We start from the raw sequence: 18,164 nt of genomic DNA on the forward strand, positions 1-18,164 counted from the left end.
TGCCTGGGCAATGGGCCTGTCCCTGAGCAAGGACAAGTGTGTACTGTGATTTGCTTATTGGGGCATGCGCCATGGCCGAAGCCCTAGGTTTGAATGAAAAAAAGAATGATCATTGTGGTTACAGCCTGAACCGGACTGGATTACAACAAACGTTCATGAGGAGCATCAGCATGCTTTTGCAAATCTGTCTTGTGTTTTATTTTTTCAAATTGTCAAAATGTATGTACAAAAACGAGTGATATAACTTTGATGCCTGAACAGTGGGCTTCGCCCTCGGCAAGGACGAATGCCTACTCTAATTTACTGATTTGGTCATCAATTATATTAGCCGTGCACGTGGTGGTGCGAGTTATGGTTGCTTACCTTACCATAACTGGGAATTTCTGGGGTTTTCGGTTTTACTTATAACCATAACGTCCCTTAAACAAAGTTTTTTTCTGTGAATATATAGATAGTTATAGATATTATAGTGCCACGGGAGCGATAGATATACCTGCAATGCCATCACCATAGCCTCATCATATGCATTTGTAAAGTAGTGTAAAGAAAGCTACATTAAGAATATGAAATGTACTTTTGACAGGCGTGTGTCAAGCATGGAGGCTGTCGAACGAAGTGGTCCAGAGCACTTCAGAAATTATATCATCTCCCATTAAGTGACTACTCTTGCCATCCTCCCTGTAACTGCCGGTATTCAACGTTTATAATCTCATGCTAGGAAAATGTTTCCGAAGCATGGTATTTGGCAATTGTTTCAAAGAAAGGAGCAATATCTTAGCATAAGCTGTCTGTCCTGCTGATCGCATCCTGTTGTGCGAGAATCTGTTAGCGGAATAAATACCGTATGGCTGTTCCACCGTAGATCATGTGCAATGGATTTTTTGATCTATCCGTCTGTCTCTGTGTCTCTCTGCCTCATGTCTTTCAAACTGAAATTGTCTCAATCTGTGCAATGTGTTTCCATCATCCAGGTATCTGTATGAATCAGAAGAGTTCCTCCTATTGTCTGTCTACATTGAGATAATTGAACTGCTAAAACTGGTCAGAATTATTCTGAGAATGTCTGCATGGAATTGTTCACTACTGGCATGTAGACTCTGGTAAATGTTACTCCCTGTGTTGAACAATATCTGGAGTGTAAATGTTAAGGAGCGGCAAAATAAATCCTGACATCTGGTCATGAGAATAAATCATGGAGAGGAATTTAGAGAGGGAAGAAAATATACATGTTACATAAATAAATGAGGAAGGGGTTGTGGGACATGGAGATGAAGTGAACAAGCGGTTTGTGGAATTTATAGGAAAGAAGAAATAATGTGGCTACATGGGTAGAGACAATGAAAACAATATAGGACACAGTGAGAGCCAGCAAAAAATGGCAATTTGGGAGCACAACATCATGGGGCATTCTGGTGGAAAAGGAAATCTCATGAGACACGGGATTGGGAAAGGGTGATGTTACTGGGTATGTGGGAGGATGCAATAATGAACAAGCATTGGTAATGCCAACAGTTTGTGCTTGGTTTTAGGCAGGGGAAAAAGGCACTTGCCAGACACTGCCATAGTGGTATTAACTGGTCATTGATGGAAGCAGGTGCAAAATTGGGGAGAGTACCTGCACATCTAATAGCAGTGCCAGGCAAAGGCCTAATACTTATAAACAAGCCTAAACTGTTGACTTTGCTAATGCTTGGTTTTAACAGGACTGTGAAGGACACACATAGTGCTTATAAATCGAGTGGCTGAAGTCAGCCCTTGTTGACATTTTTGTTATATCAGTGGCATGTTTACAACTTCCATTAAGCCATTAACTCTTAGAAGACTGATTTGAAATAAATACTGGCAGGCACAGTTTGATGCTAAGGCTTGATATTGACATTAATATTTTATTTCTATTGCACTCGTACACAAGTGTTTCAGAGCGCGACAAGGCAAGGGAGGGGAACAGGGGAGAAAAAAAACAACAATCTTATTAGGCCCAGTGACATTGAGAATGTGCAAGTGCATGGGACAGGGGGAGGGGAAAAGTGCATGAAAAAGGGGAGAAGTGGAAAGTGCGAAGCAAAGGAGAAACAGATAAATAATAAATAAATAAATACATAAATAAATAATAAAGGCAACAAACAGTGGTCGTGCAGCCAACAATTGGCAAGTGCTAGGTTTAAGACAGCAGACAGGGTAATAATAATAATAATAATAATAATAATAATAATAATAATAATAATAATAATAATAATAATAGGTCTGATAAGTGCATGAAGAAAAGGGGGGGGCTGTATGGGTACAGATACAGACCCCAGTGCAAGGGGTGGCCCAGAGCCAGTTCAGGAGGGTGGCAGGGTGAGCAGGTACCTGGGCCCAGAGGACAGGTGCCAAGAGAGAACAGATCCGCAGGGGAGAGGGGGAGCGAAGGCAGAAGAAAAGAGGAAGGTCTTGAGGTGCATCTGGAACCGGAGATGGTTCTCATCAAGTTAAGAGTGGCAGGGAGGCTGTTCCAGAGGGAGGCCCCAGCCAAAGACAGAGATCTACCCCCAGCTCATTTATTTGAAAAAAGACTGACCCTGAGGGAGTTAGAGGTAGAGGAGCAAAGAGCTCGAGAGGGGAGGTATTTGCGGAGTGATAGCTGAAGGTATTTTGGACCCAGACCCCAGAAAGCCTTGTGGACTTTTGAATGTGATCCTTGTATCCACTGGGAGCCAATGGAGGGATTTCAGAGCTGGAGAGATACGATCCCAGGGCTTAAGGCAAAGGACATGTCTCGCAGTCCTGTTCTGGATTAGTTGCAGAGGATGGAGAGTAGAGGCAGATATGTTTAGAAAGAGGCTGTTACAATAGTCCAACCTAGAGAGAACCAGAGCTTGATTAAAGCGAGCTCAAAGAGTTCCCATGAGGAAGTGTTTTGGGTGGGGAGGATCAGGAACAGTGTGGGAATGGTCACAGGGATTAGCACGCCCATGGGCAGTCAATGGGTGAGTAAATAAACAAACAACACCTTGTGTGTCCCTCCTCATATGCCATTTCTCCCTACTATACTCTTCTGTAATAGATGTAGCCTTGTCGGTGGCACTAGGTACCACCTTTTACGCCAAACTAAAATGTGGAGGAAAACAGGGTATAAGCAAAGCTGGAATAATAGTTTCATGAAACACAAGAAATGTCAAGAAAACATCATCGAGCATGTGGAGTGGCCAATAAAAATCACTGGGATCATTTTGCAAAAGCAGTAATTGCACTGAGGGGAGCAACAGCGTGTGCAATTACATGCACTTTGGTCCCTTTTGTGCAATTTTCCTCACTTCTATTTCCACTTTGAAGTTAAAAACATGCATTGGTGAACTTGTACTGACTCCCACAATGGAGACATGGGGTAGGCATTTCCAATAGAATGTTCATGCTTTTAGGGGGTGCTACAACCTGGTAGATTCCTTAGGAACACAATGGTTTCGGCCAGCATGAAAATGGCATTTTGGGGCCAGATTACAGATATCTTTCACTGGTGTAAGTGCAAAGTTTGCACGGTATTAGCACTAGGGTAAATGATTCCCTTTTTTAAAAAAAAAAACATTGGGAAACATTAAAAAACCATTGCGCCTCAACAAGTGCAGTTACGTATATTAAAAGCATCAGGGCAAAAATTGCCCTAGTGCAAACAATATGCATTTTCACAAAATGTTTGCACCAGGGCAAAGTTTGCCCTAGTGCTAATACGGAATGGCATTAGTACTAGGACAAACTTTGCCCTGATGTAAACATGCATCAAACATTTATTTTTTTAGCACTAGGGCAATTTTAGCCCTGGTGATTTTAATATCCAAACTGCACTTGTCGAGGTGCAATAGTTTTTTAATGTTTCCCAGTGTTTTTAAAATAGGGCAAACGCTGCCCTAGTGCTAATACCGTGCAAATTTTGCACTTGCACCGGTGCAAAGTTTCAGTAATCTGTCCCCTGGTCAGAACCCATTTGGTTTTAAAAGGCGGAGTAGGAACTGGGGTTGAGAAAGGTAATCCGGGACTGAGCAGCCACTCTGCCTGCGAAAACAACCACAAGACGGTGCAAAAAGTGGTGTTGAACCAGGCGTGACACTTTTATGCCTTGTATTACACCATGTTTTGCACAACAGGGGATTATAAAATGACCCCCAATGAGAGATAGCAAGGGGGGGTGATAGACGCTATACCCACAGGGAGAGGAAGAGCCCATCATGACGCATGGGAAGGAAATGTCATGAATCATGATGTAAGACGTCGTTATGGGACTTGGGGAGGGTGGAGTAAAATATTATGAAACAGGGGAGGGAAGAAATAGTGCCCTAGACAACATCATGTGCAGGATTTCATTTCACCAAAATGCCTGGGGCAGCGGATATGAATCACACAACCCTGGAGCTCTGATTACATCACAGTAAGTGATGCCATTTGACCCCACCCTGAAGTGACCGAATGGGAAGCGATGGAACACGACCTTTCACCCCTTGATGAAACAGGAAGTGGCATCACATAGCATTATTTCTATGTACACTATGACAAATATGGTTACGATATCACGGTATGGTGATATACTTTTCATACAAGAACTGATCGCCATATGTATTGTTAATATCTGTGTGTCTAGAACCATATTACCAAATTAGCATTAATGCAAACAGACGTCCAAGGGCAAAAGATTATGATGTGTTAGTATATAGCACTTACACTTAAGTGCATTATATAGAACAAATACAATATCACCCAACCTGTGATGCTACTCATGTATTAACATCAGAAGGAGGAATGGCTGAGTTGGCCTTGACGGGATTTGAAATTGCAACCTGCAGATCATGCACATATCACAGCAATGAGCGCTCAACCCACTGAACTATCTCACCAGCTATAACAAATTGAGCACAAGAATCTCTGAATGTTCTCAAAGTCAGAATGCAAATTACAATCTGTAGTGGATACCATGAACTGATAACTGAGCTTTTACAGCTGGCCAGTTCATCTGCAGGTATTGTGAAATGTTGGCCACATGTCAAGCCTGCGTGGATCTGCTTTACCGGCTACAGAGGTTGGCAAAATGCATACCATTGGGAGGGTTAATAACTGTGTATTAAAGAATTTAGAGTAGCGTAGGGAAAGCAACACACTCACACGGCATCTTGTACTCTGGGCACTCGTAAACTCATACATGCAAACAAACATACTGAACAGCATGCCAAGGAGATATGAAAGAAAGGCACATTACAACAGCGCATTCATTGCTGCACAATGAAATCAAGGGCCAATTTATGTGCTATGGTCAAACATTTCTACAGTGTACACAAGCTTTTAGGCACACACAAAGATTGTGTCAAGTGACCGAGGACACCGAGATGGAATGTCTTGTGCTGATGTAAAAGAGACAAGGTAGAAAAAAACTTGGTATAACTGCAAATTATGAAAAGCAAAATACATAGGTGGTTATTACGAGTGAGGCGGTAAGGGGTTTACGGCGCTGGTAAAGGTGCCGGAGCCGTCAACCCCTTACCGCCACCTTACGAGGTCCTTTAGTGAGTCCCGCTAAGTGCGCCTGGTAATACCAGGTGCTCTTAGCGGGACCAGCATGCTAACAACAGGCCCGTTATTAACGGGCCCGTTGTTAGCATGGTCCACATTCCCATTGAGCCCTATGGGGGCTCAAATGGGAATGCGGATGGGTTCCCTGAATGGGGAAATACCGGGTCCTCCAAGGTTGGAATGGCCCGGTATTTCCCCATTCAGGGAACCCAGACCCGGTATGCGGTATGGGGGTAGCCATGGTGCTAATAGCACAATGGCTACCTCCAGGGTCGTAATGACCCCCATAGTCTGAAAGGGATACTAATTCTACTCTAAATGCTTTTTGGACGCTTCTGTCTGCATTGTGAATTTGATGTGTTTAAGAACAGACTAAATCAGAGACCTACCGCCTGAAGTGTAGCTGAAATAAACTATATTTTATAATAAATTATTATATAGAATTCCAGAAAGCCAAATTATTTGTTATTCTTATTCTTTCTTATTTTGGGTCACTATGGAACTCCGTGTTTTGTAAAGAGGACGGAACAAGAAAGCCAGCCACTCCAGAAACAAAGAGCCGCATAGTGCTGGCCACAGCCCAGGAGTTTCAATTTAAAAACAATTAAACAAATAAAAAACTTTGTTTTTAATTACTTTTTTAGGGTTAGCAAGGGAGGCCACAGAGGTAGCAAGGGAGACCTCAGGTGTTGCAGTTGTGACACCTGGTGACCCCAACATGATGTCCTTGATCATTGCGAGATGTATTGACCCACTCCGCTCTGCTATGCGGCATCACCCTGCCAGTTATGGGGAAAGAAACAGCAACAATGGGGGCAAAACTCTTGTGCGGGCCAAAAACCTACGAAAAGCGTGTGCTTCAGCACACAAGAAGAGGGATGCACAACCGGCCACCCATGGTACATGTGCAGTGGAAGAGAGCACACCCTGCAGAAATGTGCCAATTGGTCCCATGACCAGCAAACAGAGTGCAGGGAAAAGCAGCACTTTGCAAATGAAACCCAAAAATGTAGCTACTAATGACATTTGCTTTGTTGCCAAAACCTCCAGAATGCCTATTACACAACACTTTCAACATTCACAATCTGGCCTAGCGCTAAAATTCATGTATCAAATGAAACATTGTGTAACATACAAAGTCTGAAAACTGACAGCCTCTATGCCAAAATCTGGGTGCGGTACCCGGGGAGGCATGTTAAGGCCAAGAAAGAAATGTATTTGTATGTGATGCAACAGATGTGGGGTTTGCTAAGTTTAAAAGTTAATTAGCTTGGCTGAAGCTGCAAAGAACTACAAAAGCAGGTTTTTCACCCAGAAGGAGGGTTTTACGCTCAGCAGAAACTCATGGGGAAGTGTTAGTTGCAGGTTGGGATAGATTCTTGTCTACAGAAGGCAAGGGAACAATGACAAGGCTGCAGCCCAGGAAATTGGAAGTGTGAAAAGGAGTCATAAAGGGGTCATAAATGGCCTCTGGAAGGAACAAGCATGGAGGGGGATGCCTTGGACTGCAGGGAGACAAAAAGAGGCAGAGCCAAACAACCATCTGTTGCTAAACATGAACAAAGTACACATTTTAAAAGACTTATAACTTGCTATTCAAAATGGTGAAAAATATAAAAATGATAGAGTTGTTAATTTGATTTCTGGCTGCACGTGTAAAGAGGTGGCAGAACTGTGTGACATGTTCTGGACAGGAATGGCAAGATATGTGATTTTACGCAAAATGTATTACTGTTAGAATTGTGAAAATGTACATGCATGCAATTCTGCAGAAAGTGGAGACAAGATCCCACCACTGCAGGGTTTTGAGGAGTAGCTGCTATGTAAAATATGGCATCTTTGTGTGTGATTTGTATAAAGGTGACCAATGTAGAAATGCACATTTAATATAAAATCAGATTTTGAGACCATTGGCTAAAGGGAGGTCTCTGAGGATTGTAAAGCAAATCATAAAACCTGACATCACCCAGCCTCGATCCAATCACTGAAATTGCAAGGTGGAGATGAAGTGTGGTCCTATCCCAGCTCACAGGGGCAAGCCTAGCTAAGCCGTCCGACACCCCCCGTTTGTGATGTCATTTTTAGGCTTAAATAGAGACAGCTGACAACACATAGGGACTCACAGATCCAGACACTTTCCTGATTCAGGCGAAGCGCTCTGATCCAGCTTCCTACATCCAGCTTTAAATATTTGTCCAGATGCAGATGCCAAATCTCTTGCCAGCAATAGGGACTATTGATTTCCAGCAAGGCCCCAATCCTCAAATTTACTCTCCCCACTCAGCAAAGGGCTGTGTGGTGTGAGAAGGCCTTTTGAACCAGTATCCAGAATTATCTGGCTTGCCACCCCTGTGCTTGCCTGAGGAACTTGCCATCCAGCCAATCCAAATACCCACAGACTAGGAGAGCAAATCCTGTGCCAATCCGGCAACCGGTCTAGAGGATCCAGTCCCGTGCCTGATGTGCTGTCTTTCCTAGACCAGACCCAATCCTGACCAGAGCTGACGGTCCCATTTAAAAACTTATCCTGTGAGTATAAGTGGGAAGAATTGTGTCCCATAGCATATGTAATTTGCATAGTCTTATCCCTATTTCCAACCCATCCTATCTTTTATTCAGAACCAGTATTGTTAGGAGTATCTTCACCTTGTCTTGTCCCTATCCAACCCATCCTATCTTTCCTTTGGAACCAGTATTGTTAGAACTATCTTTGCGCTGACCCTTTTCTCATCTGAAGAAGTTGAGTTTCCTTATCAGTTGGGTCACCCTGATCCAGTGACTGTAATATTCATGTGTGATATTCGCTTCTCCATAGTCATCCTCTAGTGTAAGCAAACCCATTTGTCATTTTAAAAGTGCATTCCTGTTTCCCATTCTCGCGCCTATTTTTTTAAAAAATGGCCTTTACTAAAACGTCCATAACTCCCACGGTTTTTGTGATAGAAATGAAATTTCAACTACTACTTGTTCCCAACATCCATAGCGAATATCGCATGCACAATGAAAAGTTTGCCACGATTTTAAAAATCTGAAGGTTTTACACGTGTAAAATAGCTCTATATTGCTTCTGACTTGGACCTTAAGATTTCAATAGTTTTCTGCTGACCAAATCATTGCTTGTGCCTGTGTGCAAGTATTCAAAGTGGCTCCCATAGGAATTTATAACAATTTCAGTATTTATGACCATATTTGGTGTTTTTGCCTAGTCCATTCTAAAAATTCTGAAAACCAGTCTGACAGCAGAAAAGTCAATTCTGTTTTTCTCTAGTGTTTGCTGGGGGAAAGTGGGACTGATATTCTGTTTGATTTGTACCATTCCTGAATACCTGCTCTATCCTCCTAACTCTTTACATTGCCTATTGGGGGTTAAGGGGTGTTGCAGGGGGAACTGCTAACCACAATGCTATCTGATCTGAACCAACACAAAAGTATTATTTTCTGTGCTGCATTTGTTTTGCTTATTACCCATTCCTAGTGTACTAAAGATATTGTTTGTTTGTTTGTTTGTTTGTTTGTTTGTTTATTGATTTTGTATGGCGCGCCAAACCCAAAGGTAACAGGGCGCAACAGAGAACAGGAAAACAAGAATGCTTAAAAACTTAGTTGCAGTCACAGTATAAACATACGAATTACATCACATGATAAATGGGCTGAATAATATACATATGTACAGTCAGGGTAGTAGGTGTGGATTGGTACATGGTTAGTCTTGGGGGTCATTGGAGTTTAGCCATGCGAGAATGTTTTGTCTAAAGCTATAGTAGGACTGATCTTTTCTGATGTCAAGTGGGAGAGCATTCCAGTATTGGGCTGCCTTACCTGGGAAGCTGGTGCCGCCTGTTTTTTTTAGTCTGAATTTGGGTATCTGAAGGCAGAAGGAATTGGCAGTTCTGGTAGGGCGAGTGGAAGTTTTCCTCACAATTATTGCTGCCAGGTAGGGGGAGGCTGCATTGTTGAGGCATTTGAAGGTGAGTGATGCTGTCTTAAGTGAGATTCTGCTGCAATTTTTTGAGCCATTTGTATTGTCTTCTAGTGTTAGAGATGTGATCTTTGGAGGGTAAATTGAGGGCAGTTCTGAGGGCGTTGTTTTGCAATGTTTGAATTTTGTCAATGATGTATTTGTTAGCTCCCAAATACAGAGCATTGCAATAGTCAAGGTTGGAGAGTATTAGGGCATTGGCAATGATGATACAGCTGGCTTGGGTGAGTAAAGCTCTTCTTGCCCTAATGAGCTTGCGCGTGTAGGCTGTAGAGGATGCAAGGGAGTTAACTTCTTTCTGTTAGTGTTAGGGCTGATTCAAGGTGAAAACCTAATGTTTTTACTGTTTTGGAAACTGTGATTATGTTGCCATCAATGTTAAATGCTGAATAGTTGGGGCTGAGTTTTTTTAGATTGGCAGTGGATCCGAGGAGTAGGATTTCGGTTTTATCATCATTCAGTCATAGTCCATGTGTGGCTATCCATGCCTGAATGATGAGATATATTTTGTTTACCAAAGCGGATCTGCATTAAAATTGCCCGAAAGGGGAATGAGGATCTGGGTGTCATCTACGTAATTAGTGTAGGTGACACCCAGTCTGTCCAATTTGTCGAATAAGGGCTTGGTAAAGTGTTTGTATGAAGTTGGCGAGATGCAAGAACCTTGGGGTACACCACAGGTAATTTTGATGGGGTCTGCTGATGCCAATGTGGAAAAGACTCTCATTGTGCGGTTGTTCAAAAATTATTGGATCCAGGCTATAGCCTCCGTAGAGAAGTGGGCAGCCGATGCTAGGTGATTGCACAGGACTATGTGATCCACCAGGTCAAAGGCCTCCGACAGATCAAGGAGGAGTAGCATGGCGGTGTTTCCTTGTCATTGAGTTCGTCAATCTGTACTTTAAGGTCAATTAAAGCTGTTTCTATGCCATGCTGTCGTCTGAAACCTGATTGACGGGTACCTAGGAGTTGGTTAGTTTCAAGATAGTGCTGGATTTGTAGGTATGCTACTCTGTCTATTATCTTGAGAAGGAATGGTACAGTGGTAATGGGTCTATAGTTAGTGGGAATGGCAGGATCTAGAGTTCGCTTCTTAAGGAGGGGTAGGACCCAGGACTCCTTTAGGTTGCTTGGGATGATATTGGAGGAAAAGGAGGCATTGATCAGTTTGGTTATGAATGGGGCTAAGTCTCTTGCGGCATCCTTGATTAGTTGGGCTGGGCAGCTGTCACCCTTACAGTTGGAGGGTTTGAGTGATGTAATAATCTTTTCGGTTTCCAAAATGGATATTTTTTTTAATTTGAAAGGGACAAGGTCGGGTGAGTTGGTAGTCATGGGGGTGGATATAGTTGATGTTTCAATGGGAGTTAGGGAGTCTTTTTTTAAAGCAATATTTGTTTGGAGAGTTTTAATTTTGTTTGCTATGGCGTTTTGGATGCAGGTGCACCATTGTTTATGTTTGGCAATGTTGTCAGGTGGTGGTACTGGTGATTCCAGCTCCCTTAGGATGGTAAATAATTCTCTGGTGTTGGAGGTTGCGTTGCAAATTCTTTCATTAAAGATATTTCTTTTTTGTGAGTAGGATTTCTTTTTTGTATTTATTGGCAAAGAGTCTGAGTTTCAGTTTATTTTCTTCAGATGGGTTATGGTGCCATATACTTTCTAATTTCCTTTTTTGCATTCTTAGTTCTTTTAGGTGTGGTGTGAACCAGGCATTTAGGTGAACTTGTTGTTTACTTTTTTGAAGTTTTAAAGGGGCAACAGTGTCTAGTGCTATTTTCATAGCATTATTGTAGCTTTCTACCAGAAGCTCAGGGTGCTGGTTGTTTGGAAGAGCATTGATAGTAGGTAGTAGCAGTGGCAGGAGATTGTCAGGGGTTATATTTTTTTTGCTCTAGTGGGTAGGGGGGTGCCATAATTTTCTCTTTGGTGATTTGTTTATTAAGCGTTAATGTAAAGTTGATAAGGTAGTGGTCTGACCAATGTTGAGGGGTCATTTTGGTGATAACGGTATCACAGTTCAGGGTGGCAACCCAATCCAGGGTCCTTCCTTTGTTGTGGGTTGGGTTGAGAACATTTTGGTTCAGGCCGTGTTCAGCTAACATAGTAGCTATAGATTGGGCTTGTTTGTCCTCTGGGTCGTTAAATCCTAGGTTCAGGTCACCAAGTAATAGGATTTGTGAGGAGTCTTTAGTGTTATTAGCTAAAAGACTGGATAGATCCTCTTCAAAGGTCCCAATGGGGCCAGGTGGCCTGTATATTAGGTAGATTGTTAGTGTGTGGAAGTTGGAGATGGGCAGTTTGGCTATGAGGAGTTTGCATGATTTGAGAGGAGATGAGGTTTGTAGTCTGATAGCCAGGTCAGTTTTAGCTATAATAGCTAAACCCCATCCTTTACTGTTGGGTCTGTCCCTTCTAATTAATTGATAATTTTCAGGGATAACTAGGGAGAGTGCAGGGCCTGCAGCTTCCTGTAACCATGATTCGGTGACTGCCAGGAGGTCGAGGTTTTCAGATAGTAGGGTGTCTGCTATTTCAGTGGCGTGAGCCAGTAAGGACCTGGCATTGATCAAAGTGCCAGATAGAATGGTTACATTAGGTGTGTTTTGGATTTTTATTGGGATAAGTTTGGGCTGAGTAGTATTGTTGCAAGGTGTAGTTAGGTGGGGTACTGCTTGGTAGACTGTGAAGTCAGTTTATGTTGGGGGTTGAAAACTTTATTGCTGTGACATATAGGTTCACAGAGGTGGGGAATTCCAGCTCGAAGTCTATTATTTCTGTCCATAGTGAGGCACGGTATGTGTTTATAGGAGGACATAAAGATCGCCATGCTGAATATGGTGAGACACAGTAGAGATGCTATCTGGGTCTTATTAAGGCACATTGTAATCGGTAATAGTGGGAAGCAAAGTAGTTTATCTCATGTTAGGCCAGGGACATGGGCTGGTACCAAGTTTACTAGGTTGTGAAAGCAGCTCAGCAACTGGGAGTAAACTGTTTCAAGTGGGCGCACAGATTTAGTAATTGGTTATTGCAGCTAGGCATGCTTACAATAGCTAACATTAGGATTAGACAATCTTGTAGGTCTGTGATAGCTAGCAGTGGGCTCTGTCAGAGGGGCATTTAGTACGCTAAATGGGCTGGTACACAGTGTGCAGCTGTTATGAATTGCTGTCGTGTTCCCCGTTTTCAAGCATCTCCAGTTTGGCAACTCTGGAGGTTACCATAGAGACGTGGATTTTCCGCTGCCCGTGTTTCGGGTAGTCACATGACACGGCAATTACATGAACTATGCGTAAGGTAACGCCTCCTCCTTTAAATACGATTGCCAAAAGGTTTAACGCTGCTTCTAATTAGCGTTTGTCTTACCATTAATATGATCCAGAATTCTTCCACTTTTTGAACTCGGAACGTTTCTCGACCTGTCTATCGGATTACCCTTGGATTCAAGTTGGACCGTGGCTAGCCATCCCGTCGGCTTGCCGCACTTGCAGTGTCTCCTCGGCAGTAGTTCCGGCTGCTTTCCGAGCCTCCACGCTGCCTCCGTTCTTTCCAGCAAGCCATCCTGCCAGCGCGCTGCACCTTGCAGCGGCTTCCTCAGTAGCAATTCTGTCTAACTGCTGGGCCTCCACGCTATCTTTGTTCCTTAGGTAAGCCTGCCTGCCTATCTGCCTTTCCGGCTGTCAAGTCTCTGTGCTGCTCAACAAACTCATACCGAAACTCCTGTGTTTGGAAGTTATCAGAACTACCCGGGGAACTATCGTGTGAACTACTGTGTTTGGGACACTTTTCTCCAGCAACCGTGCACTTTCTGAACGCTCTCCTGTAGTGCACCATCCCGGACCTAGTTTGCGACCCTCGTTCTATTCGGGCTAGTCTTCCTATACTAACCTTCCTGTTTGTTATTTTTTCCTACCGTTGATTAGTACATTCCTCCCTGAAAACACCTATTGGGTAAGCCTGGGGTCGTTGGTGTTTGTTTTCCTGGAAATCAATCATTCTTACCTATCCTTTCTTTGTTTCCAGTATTCTCGATCCCAGTATAACTCCCTGTAGTTGCCATAGAGCCCTATCAAATGCTTCCTTCAGGTATTGTTGTTTGGTCTGATCTTGAATTTATGCAGTGATGTCCAAAGTTAGTAACGTATAATTGTGCTTTTGTTTATTTCTCACAGCCTGGGTTTGGCAGTGTGGATTTCCCCGCTCTTTTGGGTAATTGATTCCTCTGACTGTTTTTGTTATACAGCAAAGGGGTATGTTGCCTTAAAGAGGTCCTCGAGTTGAGGAGGTCTGGTTCTGGATCGTACCATTGTACACTCCAGCTTAGACTGAATACTTACCGGAGCTGCTCCCTCTTCGGTGTTATCCCAAGGTTGAGCAACACCCCGACCAGTCCAGCAACTGGTGAGAACAGCAGCTCAGGCCAGGCAAAATGGGCCAGTACACAGTATGCATCTCAGGGCAGGCAAGGTAGGCTAGTACACAGTATGCAGCTCAGGGCAGGCAAGGTAGGCTAGTACACATTATGCAACAGTATGCAGCTCAGGGCAGGCAAGGTAGGCTAGTACACAGTATGCAGCTCAGGGCAGGCAAAATGGGCCAGTACACAGTATGCAGCTCAGGGCATGCAAAATGGGCCAGTACACAGTTTGCAGCTCAGGGCAGTCAAGGTAGGCTAGTACACAGTATGCAGCTCAGGGCAGGCAAGGTAGGCTAGTACACAGTATGCAGCTCAGGGCGGACAAAATGGGCCAGTACACAATATGCAGCTCAGGGCAGGCAAAATGGGCCAGTACACATTATGCAGCTCAGAGCAGGCAAAATGGGCCAGTACACAGTATGCAACTCAGGACAGGCAATGTAGGCCAGTACACAGTATGCAACTCAGGACAGGCAAGGTAGGCCAGTACACAGTATGCATCTCAGGGCAGGCAAGGTCGGCCAGTACACAGTATGCAGCTCAGGGCAGGCAAAATGGGCCAGTACACAATTAGCAGCTCAGGGCAGGCAAAATGGGCCAGTAGACAGTATACAGCTCACGGCAGGCAAGGTAGGCAGGTACACAGTATGCAGCTCAGGGCAGGCAAGGTAGGCCAGTACAAAGTATGCAGCTCAGGGCAGACAAGGTAGGCCAGTACGCAGTATGTAGCTCAGGGCAGGCAGAATGGGGCAGTACACAGTATGCAGCTCAGGGCAGGCTAAATTGGCCAGTACATAGTATGCAGCTCAGGGCAGGAAAAATGGGCCAGTACACAGTATGCAGCTCAGGGCAGGCAAAATGGGCCAGTGCACAGTATGCAGTTCAGGGCAGGCAAAATGGGCCAGTACACAGTATGCAGCTCAGGGCAGGCAAGGTAGGTCAGTACATAGTATGCAGTTCAAGGCAGGCAAAATGGACCAGTACACAGTATGCAGTTCAGGGCAGGCAAAATGGGCCAGTACACAGTATGCAGTTCAGGGCAGGCAAGGTAGGCTAGTACATAGTATGCAGTTCAGGGCAGGCAAGGTAGGGTAATACACAATAGGTAGATGGGCAAAGGGTAACAAATCTACATTTCCCTGCTGTAGTGCTGGGTGTCAGGCAGAGGGTACAGTGTGGGCAAAGCCAGGGAGTGCACATCCAAGAAAATGCTAGTATGAGCATTAAGCTGTAGAAAAGTCAGTTTTAGCTGCAAAGTCATTTCAATGTAGTGAGTCTAGGGGGTATCTTACCAGGTCACACAGCATCATGTGAGAGCTGGAGGAGAATGGGCAGGGTCTCAGGCCCTGGCCTATGAAGCTTCTAGGCAGGCTCGAGACATGCAATGATCCTTACTGGGAGGATCCTACATGGGAGGGCCGGCACTCACCCATATTATTCAGTGTTCTGTCACCCCATTGGTGATTGGTGTGTATCTATTAAAACAATCACATTTTTAGTCTGTGTATCTGTAAGAGATGACTTCCATTAACTGTGTCTTTTGTGTTCACAGTGGCTATCTGTTCACCTCATAAAACTGCAGTCGGCATAGGCCTAGCCCTTTTTTCTTGGCACTGAAGCTTCAAAGACATTCCCTGATATTCGGATAAGGGTAGGGGTGAGGTCTGCAGTGCCTGTGCCTTTGAATCTCATGAGAACATGTTTTTTGGGCTAATCACAATTTTTCAACCAGCACAGAAAAGTGGAATTTTTGAATATTGCAATTATTTTACACATTGGCCTGCTTTAATATTTCTCAACATGCCATCACCAACTTCACATTATATTATGCATTTGAATGGTTCAGACCAGGAAGTTTCCTCTGTAAACAGTTGCTTTCAAGGTAGGCTTAATTTCTTGCCAGCCTTATCATTAGCAAACATGGCACACTTACTTTTAGTCTTCCTGTTTCTGACAACACTGTTAGTTTTTTTGGCAGGGTTGAAATTGCAATGCTGGCCTTTCGGTCTCCAGTCAACAGTGTGCTTTCAAATGACACTAAAGTATTTCTGCATTCTTATGCCTCAGTCAGCCAGTCACAGTTTCCCTTTGTGTTTAAACCCCACAAATCCCCCCTGTCCTTAATTCTCATGGCATAATTAGTGTGAAAGTGTAGGGGAGAGTGGGGCTTTTCTCACAAGTTAATGTTTTCAATGGAGCACGTCCTGCTCCAGCTTCTTCTTATGGGAATTGGTGATCTGATCTCCACATACTGAATTTTGTGTTTCCAGGGTTATGGAAAGGAACTCCTCCCAAATTTCCCCTTGGTTCCTCTCCAGATTCTGCATCTTCCGGCCCTAATGCTAGAAGGAATAGGGGTACATTTTCTAAAGAGAAGAGTAAAAAGAATGGTTAAGCATTTTGTTTTAACCTTATTTCCCAGATGACATTTCAGCATAAGACACATTGATTGCATTTCAAATTTTCAATAAAACACTCTTTCCTTTTCTATCAAAAATTTTAGATGAATATTTAATTTAATTACTCACCTGTTATATATTTTTGTTTCCATCCAGAGTTCTGATCATACCTTTCATTTCTTAGATGGGTCCTCTGCTCTAACTTCAAGGGGCTCCTCAATCACTCTTAAAGCTAGTCTGGAATGACAGCTTCTTAACTGATTGATATGGACCTATTTCCCTTCAGTTTGTTCTCCTTTTGGTATATGGATCATCTAGGCAACAGACGATATTTTGTCTGTAATCTCAAAAGTACTACGCCAAGACATAAGTAATTTATGTTCCTTGATCTGGTTTCTCTGGAAGTTGTACAAATAAACCTTGTCACCTACCTCATACTCCTTTTTCGTGGTCTTCAAGTCAGAGTATGATTTCATCCCTTCAGCCGACTTCTCTAAGTTGTGCTGCACGTAGCAAAAGCATGCTGGACGTACTTCCTTAGGTTCTGAATGTACTCATGAGCAATGGATGTTTAAACAGCATCTCCTTCTGAGTTCTATAGAGCAAATGCTTAGGTAGCACCATTTCTCATCGGGTTCTAAGTTCAAATGTATACATTTTAAATGCAGAAGATGGTGTAGACTGAATAGCCATCAGGACAAGTGGTAATCAAATTACCCAACTGGGTCCAGAGTCAGCCACAAACCTCTTCAGTATGCTGAAAATTGTCATACTATATCTCTCAACTCCTCCGCTCGATTCCTGGTGGTCAGCGATGTGGAGTTTACTTCCTAGAAGCTCCCACATCTTAGTCCTCACCCCACTGGTAAAATGACTTCCGCGGTCAGCCGCAATTCTTTGCATGAGGCCAAAACGAGAGATGTGGGTGATCATTAGCATGGCAACTGTCTCCGACTTAAGTTTCAGGGCAGGAAGACATTCTACCCACTTTATAAAAAAGCATGTTTCCATCAACTTGTATTTATTTCCTCTAGAGGAGCGAATCACTGGCCTGGTGAAATATGACCAAGTCAGTGTCATTACCATTTTTTGTAGTGGAACTCTGTGTATGGGGGAATTCAGCTGAAATTGTGCACACATAAGACAAACCTTTAGATATATGTTGTGGTCCTGGCCCATGTGTGGCCAGGATGCAACCTCTCACAAGATTTCCAATGTCATTTGAAAACACATATGACCGGTAGTGTCCGCGTCATGGGCGTGATTCAACATCAGGCTCCGGAATTAGCTAGTTCACCCACTGGTCACCTCCAGATAGAGATCTCTGTACCAACAAACCATCTTGGATTGAAAACATTTTGGAAAATGTCATCAACACCCGGAGATCCTCTTTACCCGTATAATCCAATTCTGTTAAAGGAAACATATGGGGTCTTCTTTGTGTTGATAGAATTTTCCAATAATAGCGTCCTCTTTTTGTCCGTCAGGTCATTCCCAGTCTTATCTTGACCCTCTCTTTTGGAATGACCTCTTATCTTTTTCCAATATATGATCATACCATTATAGGTCAACAGATCATCAATAGACCTGATCAGTTTTCCATGTTTAAATGGTTTATTATTAGCCAAATCATGCCTCATTCTTCCAGTTTATAAGGATGTACATGACACCATTCCTGACATAGTCAGGGTCAATTATAATCAACAGTTCTTTGAGTTGGTGGTGTAGTGCAGTGAGAATGGCTTGATGTACGGCCATCAACTCTGCCACCTGACTACTTTGGGGTGCTATTTTGTAACCAGCAGACAGTTCATGGGTATCATTTACCCAG

The sequence above is a fragment of the Ambystoma mexicanum genome, chromosome 12 (assembly GCF_040938575.1).
Source record: "Ambystoma mexicanum isolate Mex_15411 chromosome 12, UKY_AmexF1_1, whole genome shotgun sequence".
Classification (NCBI taxonomy): Eukaryota; Metazoa; Chordata; class Amphibia; order Caudata; family Ambystomatidae; genus Ambystoma; species Ambystoma mexicanum.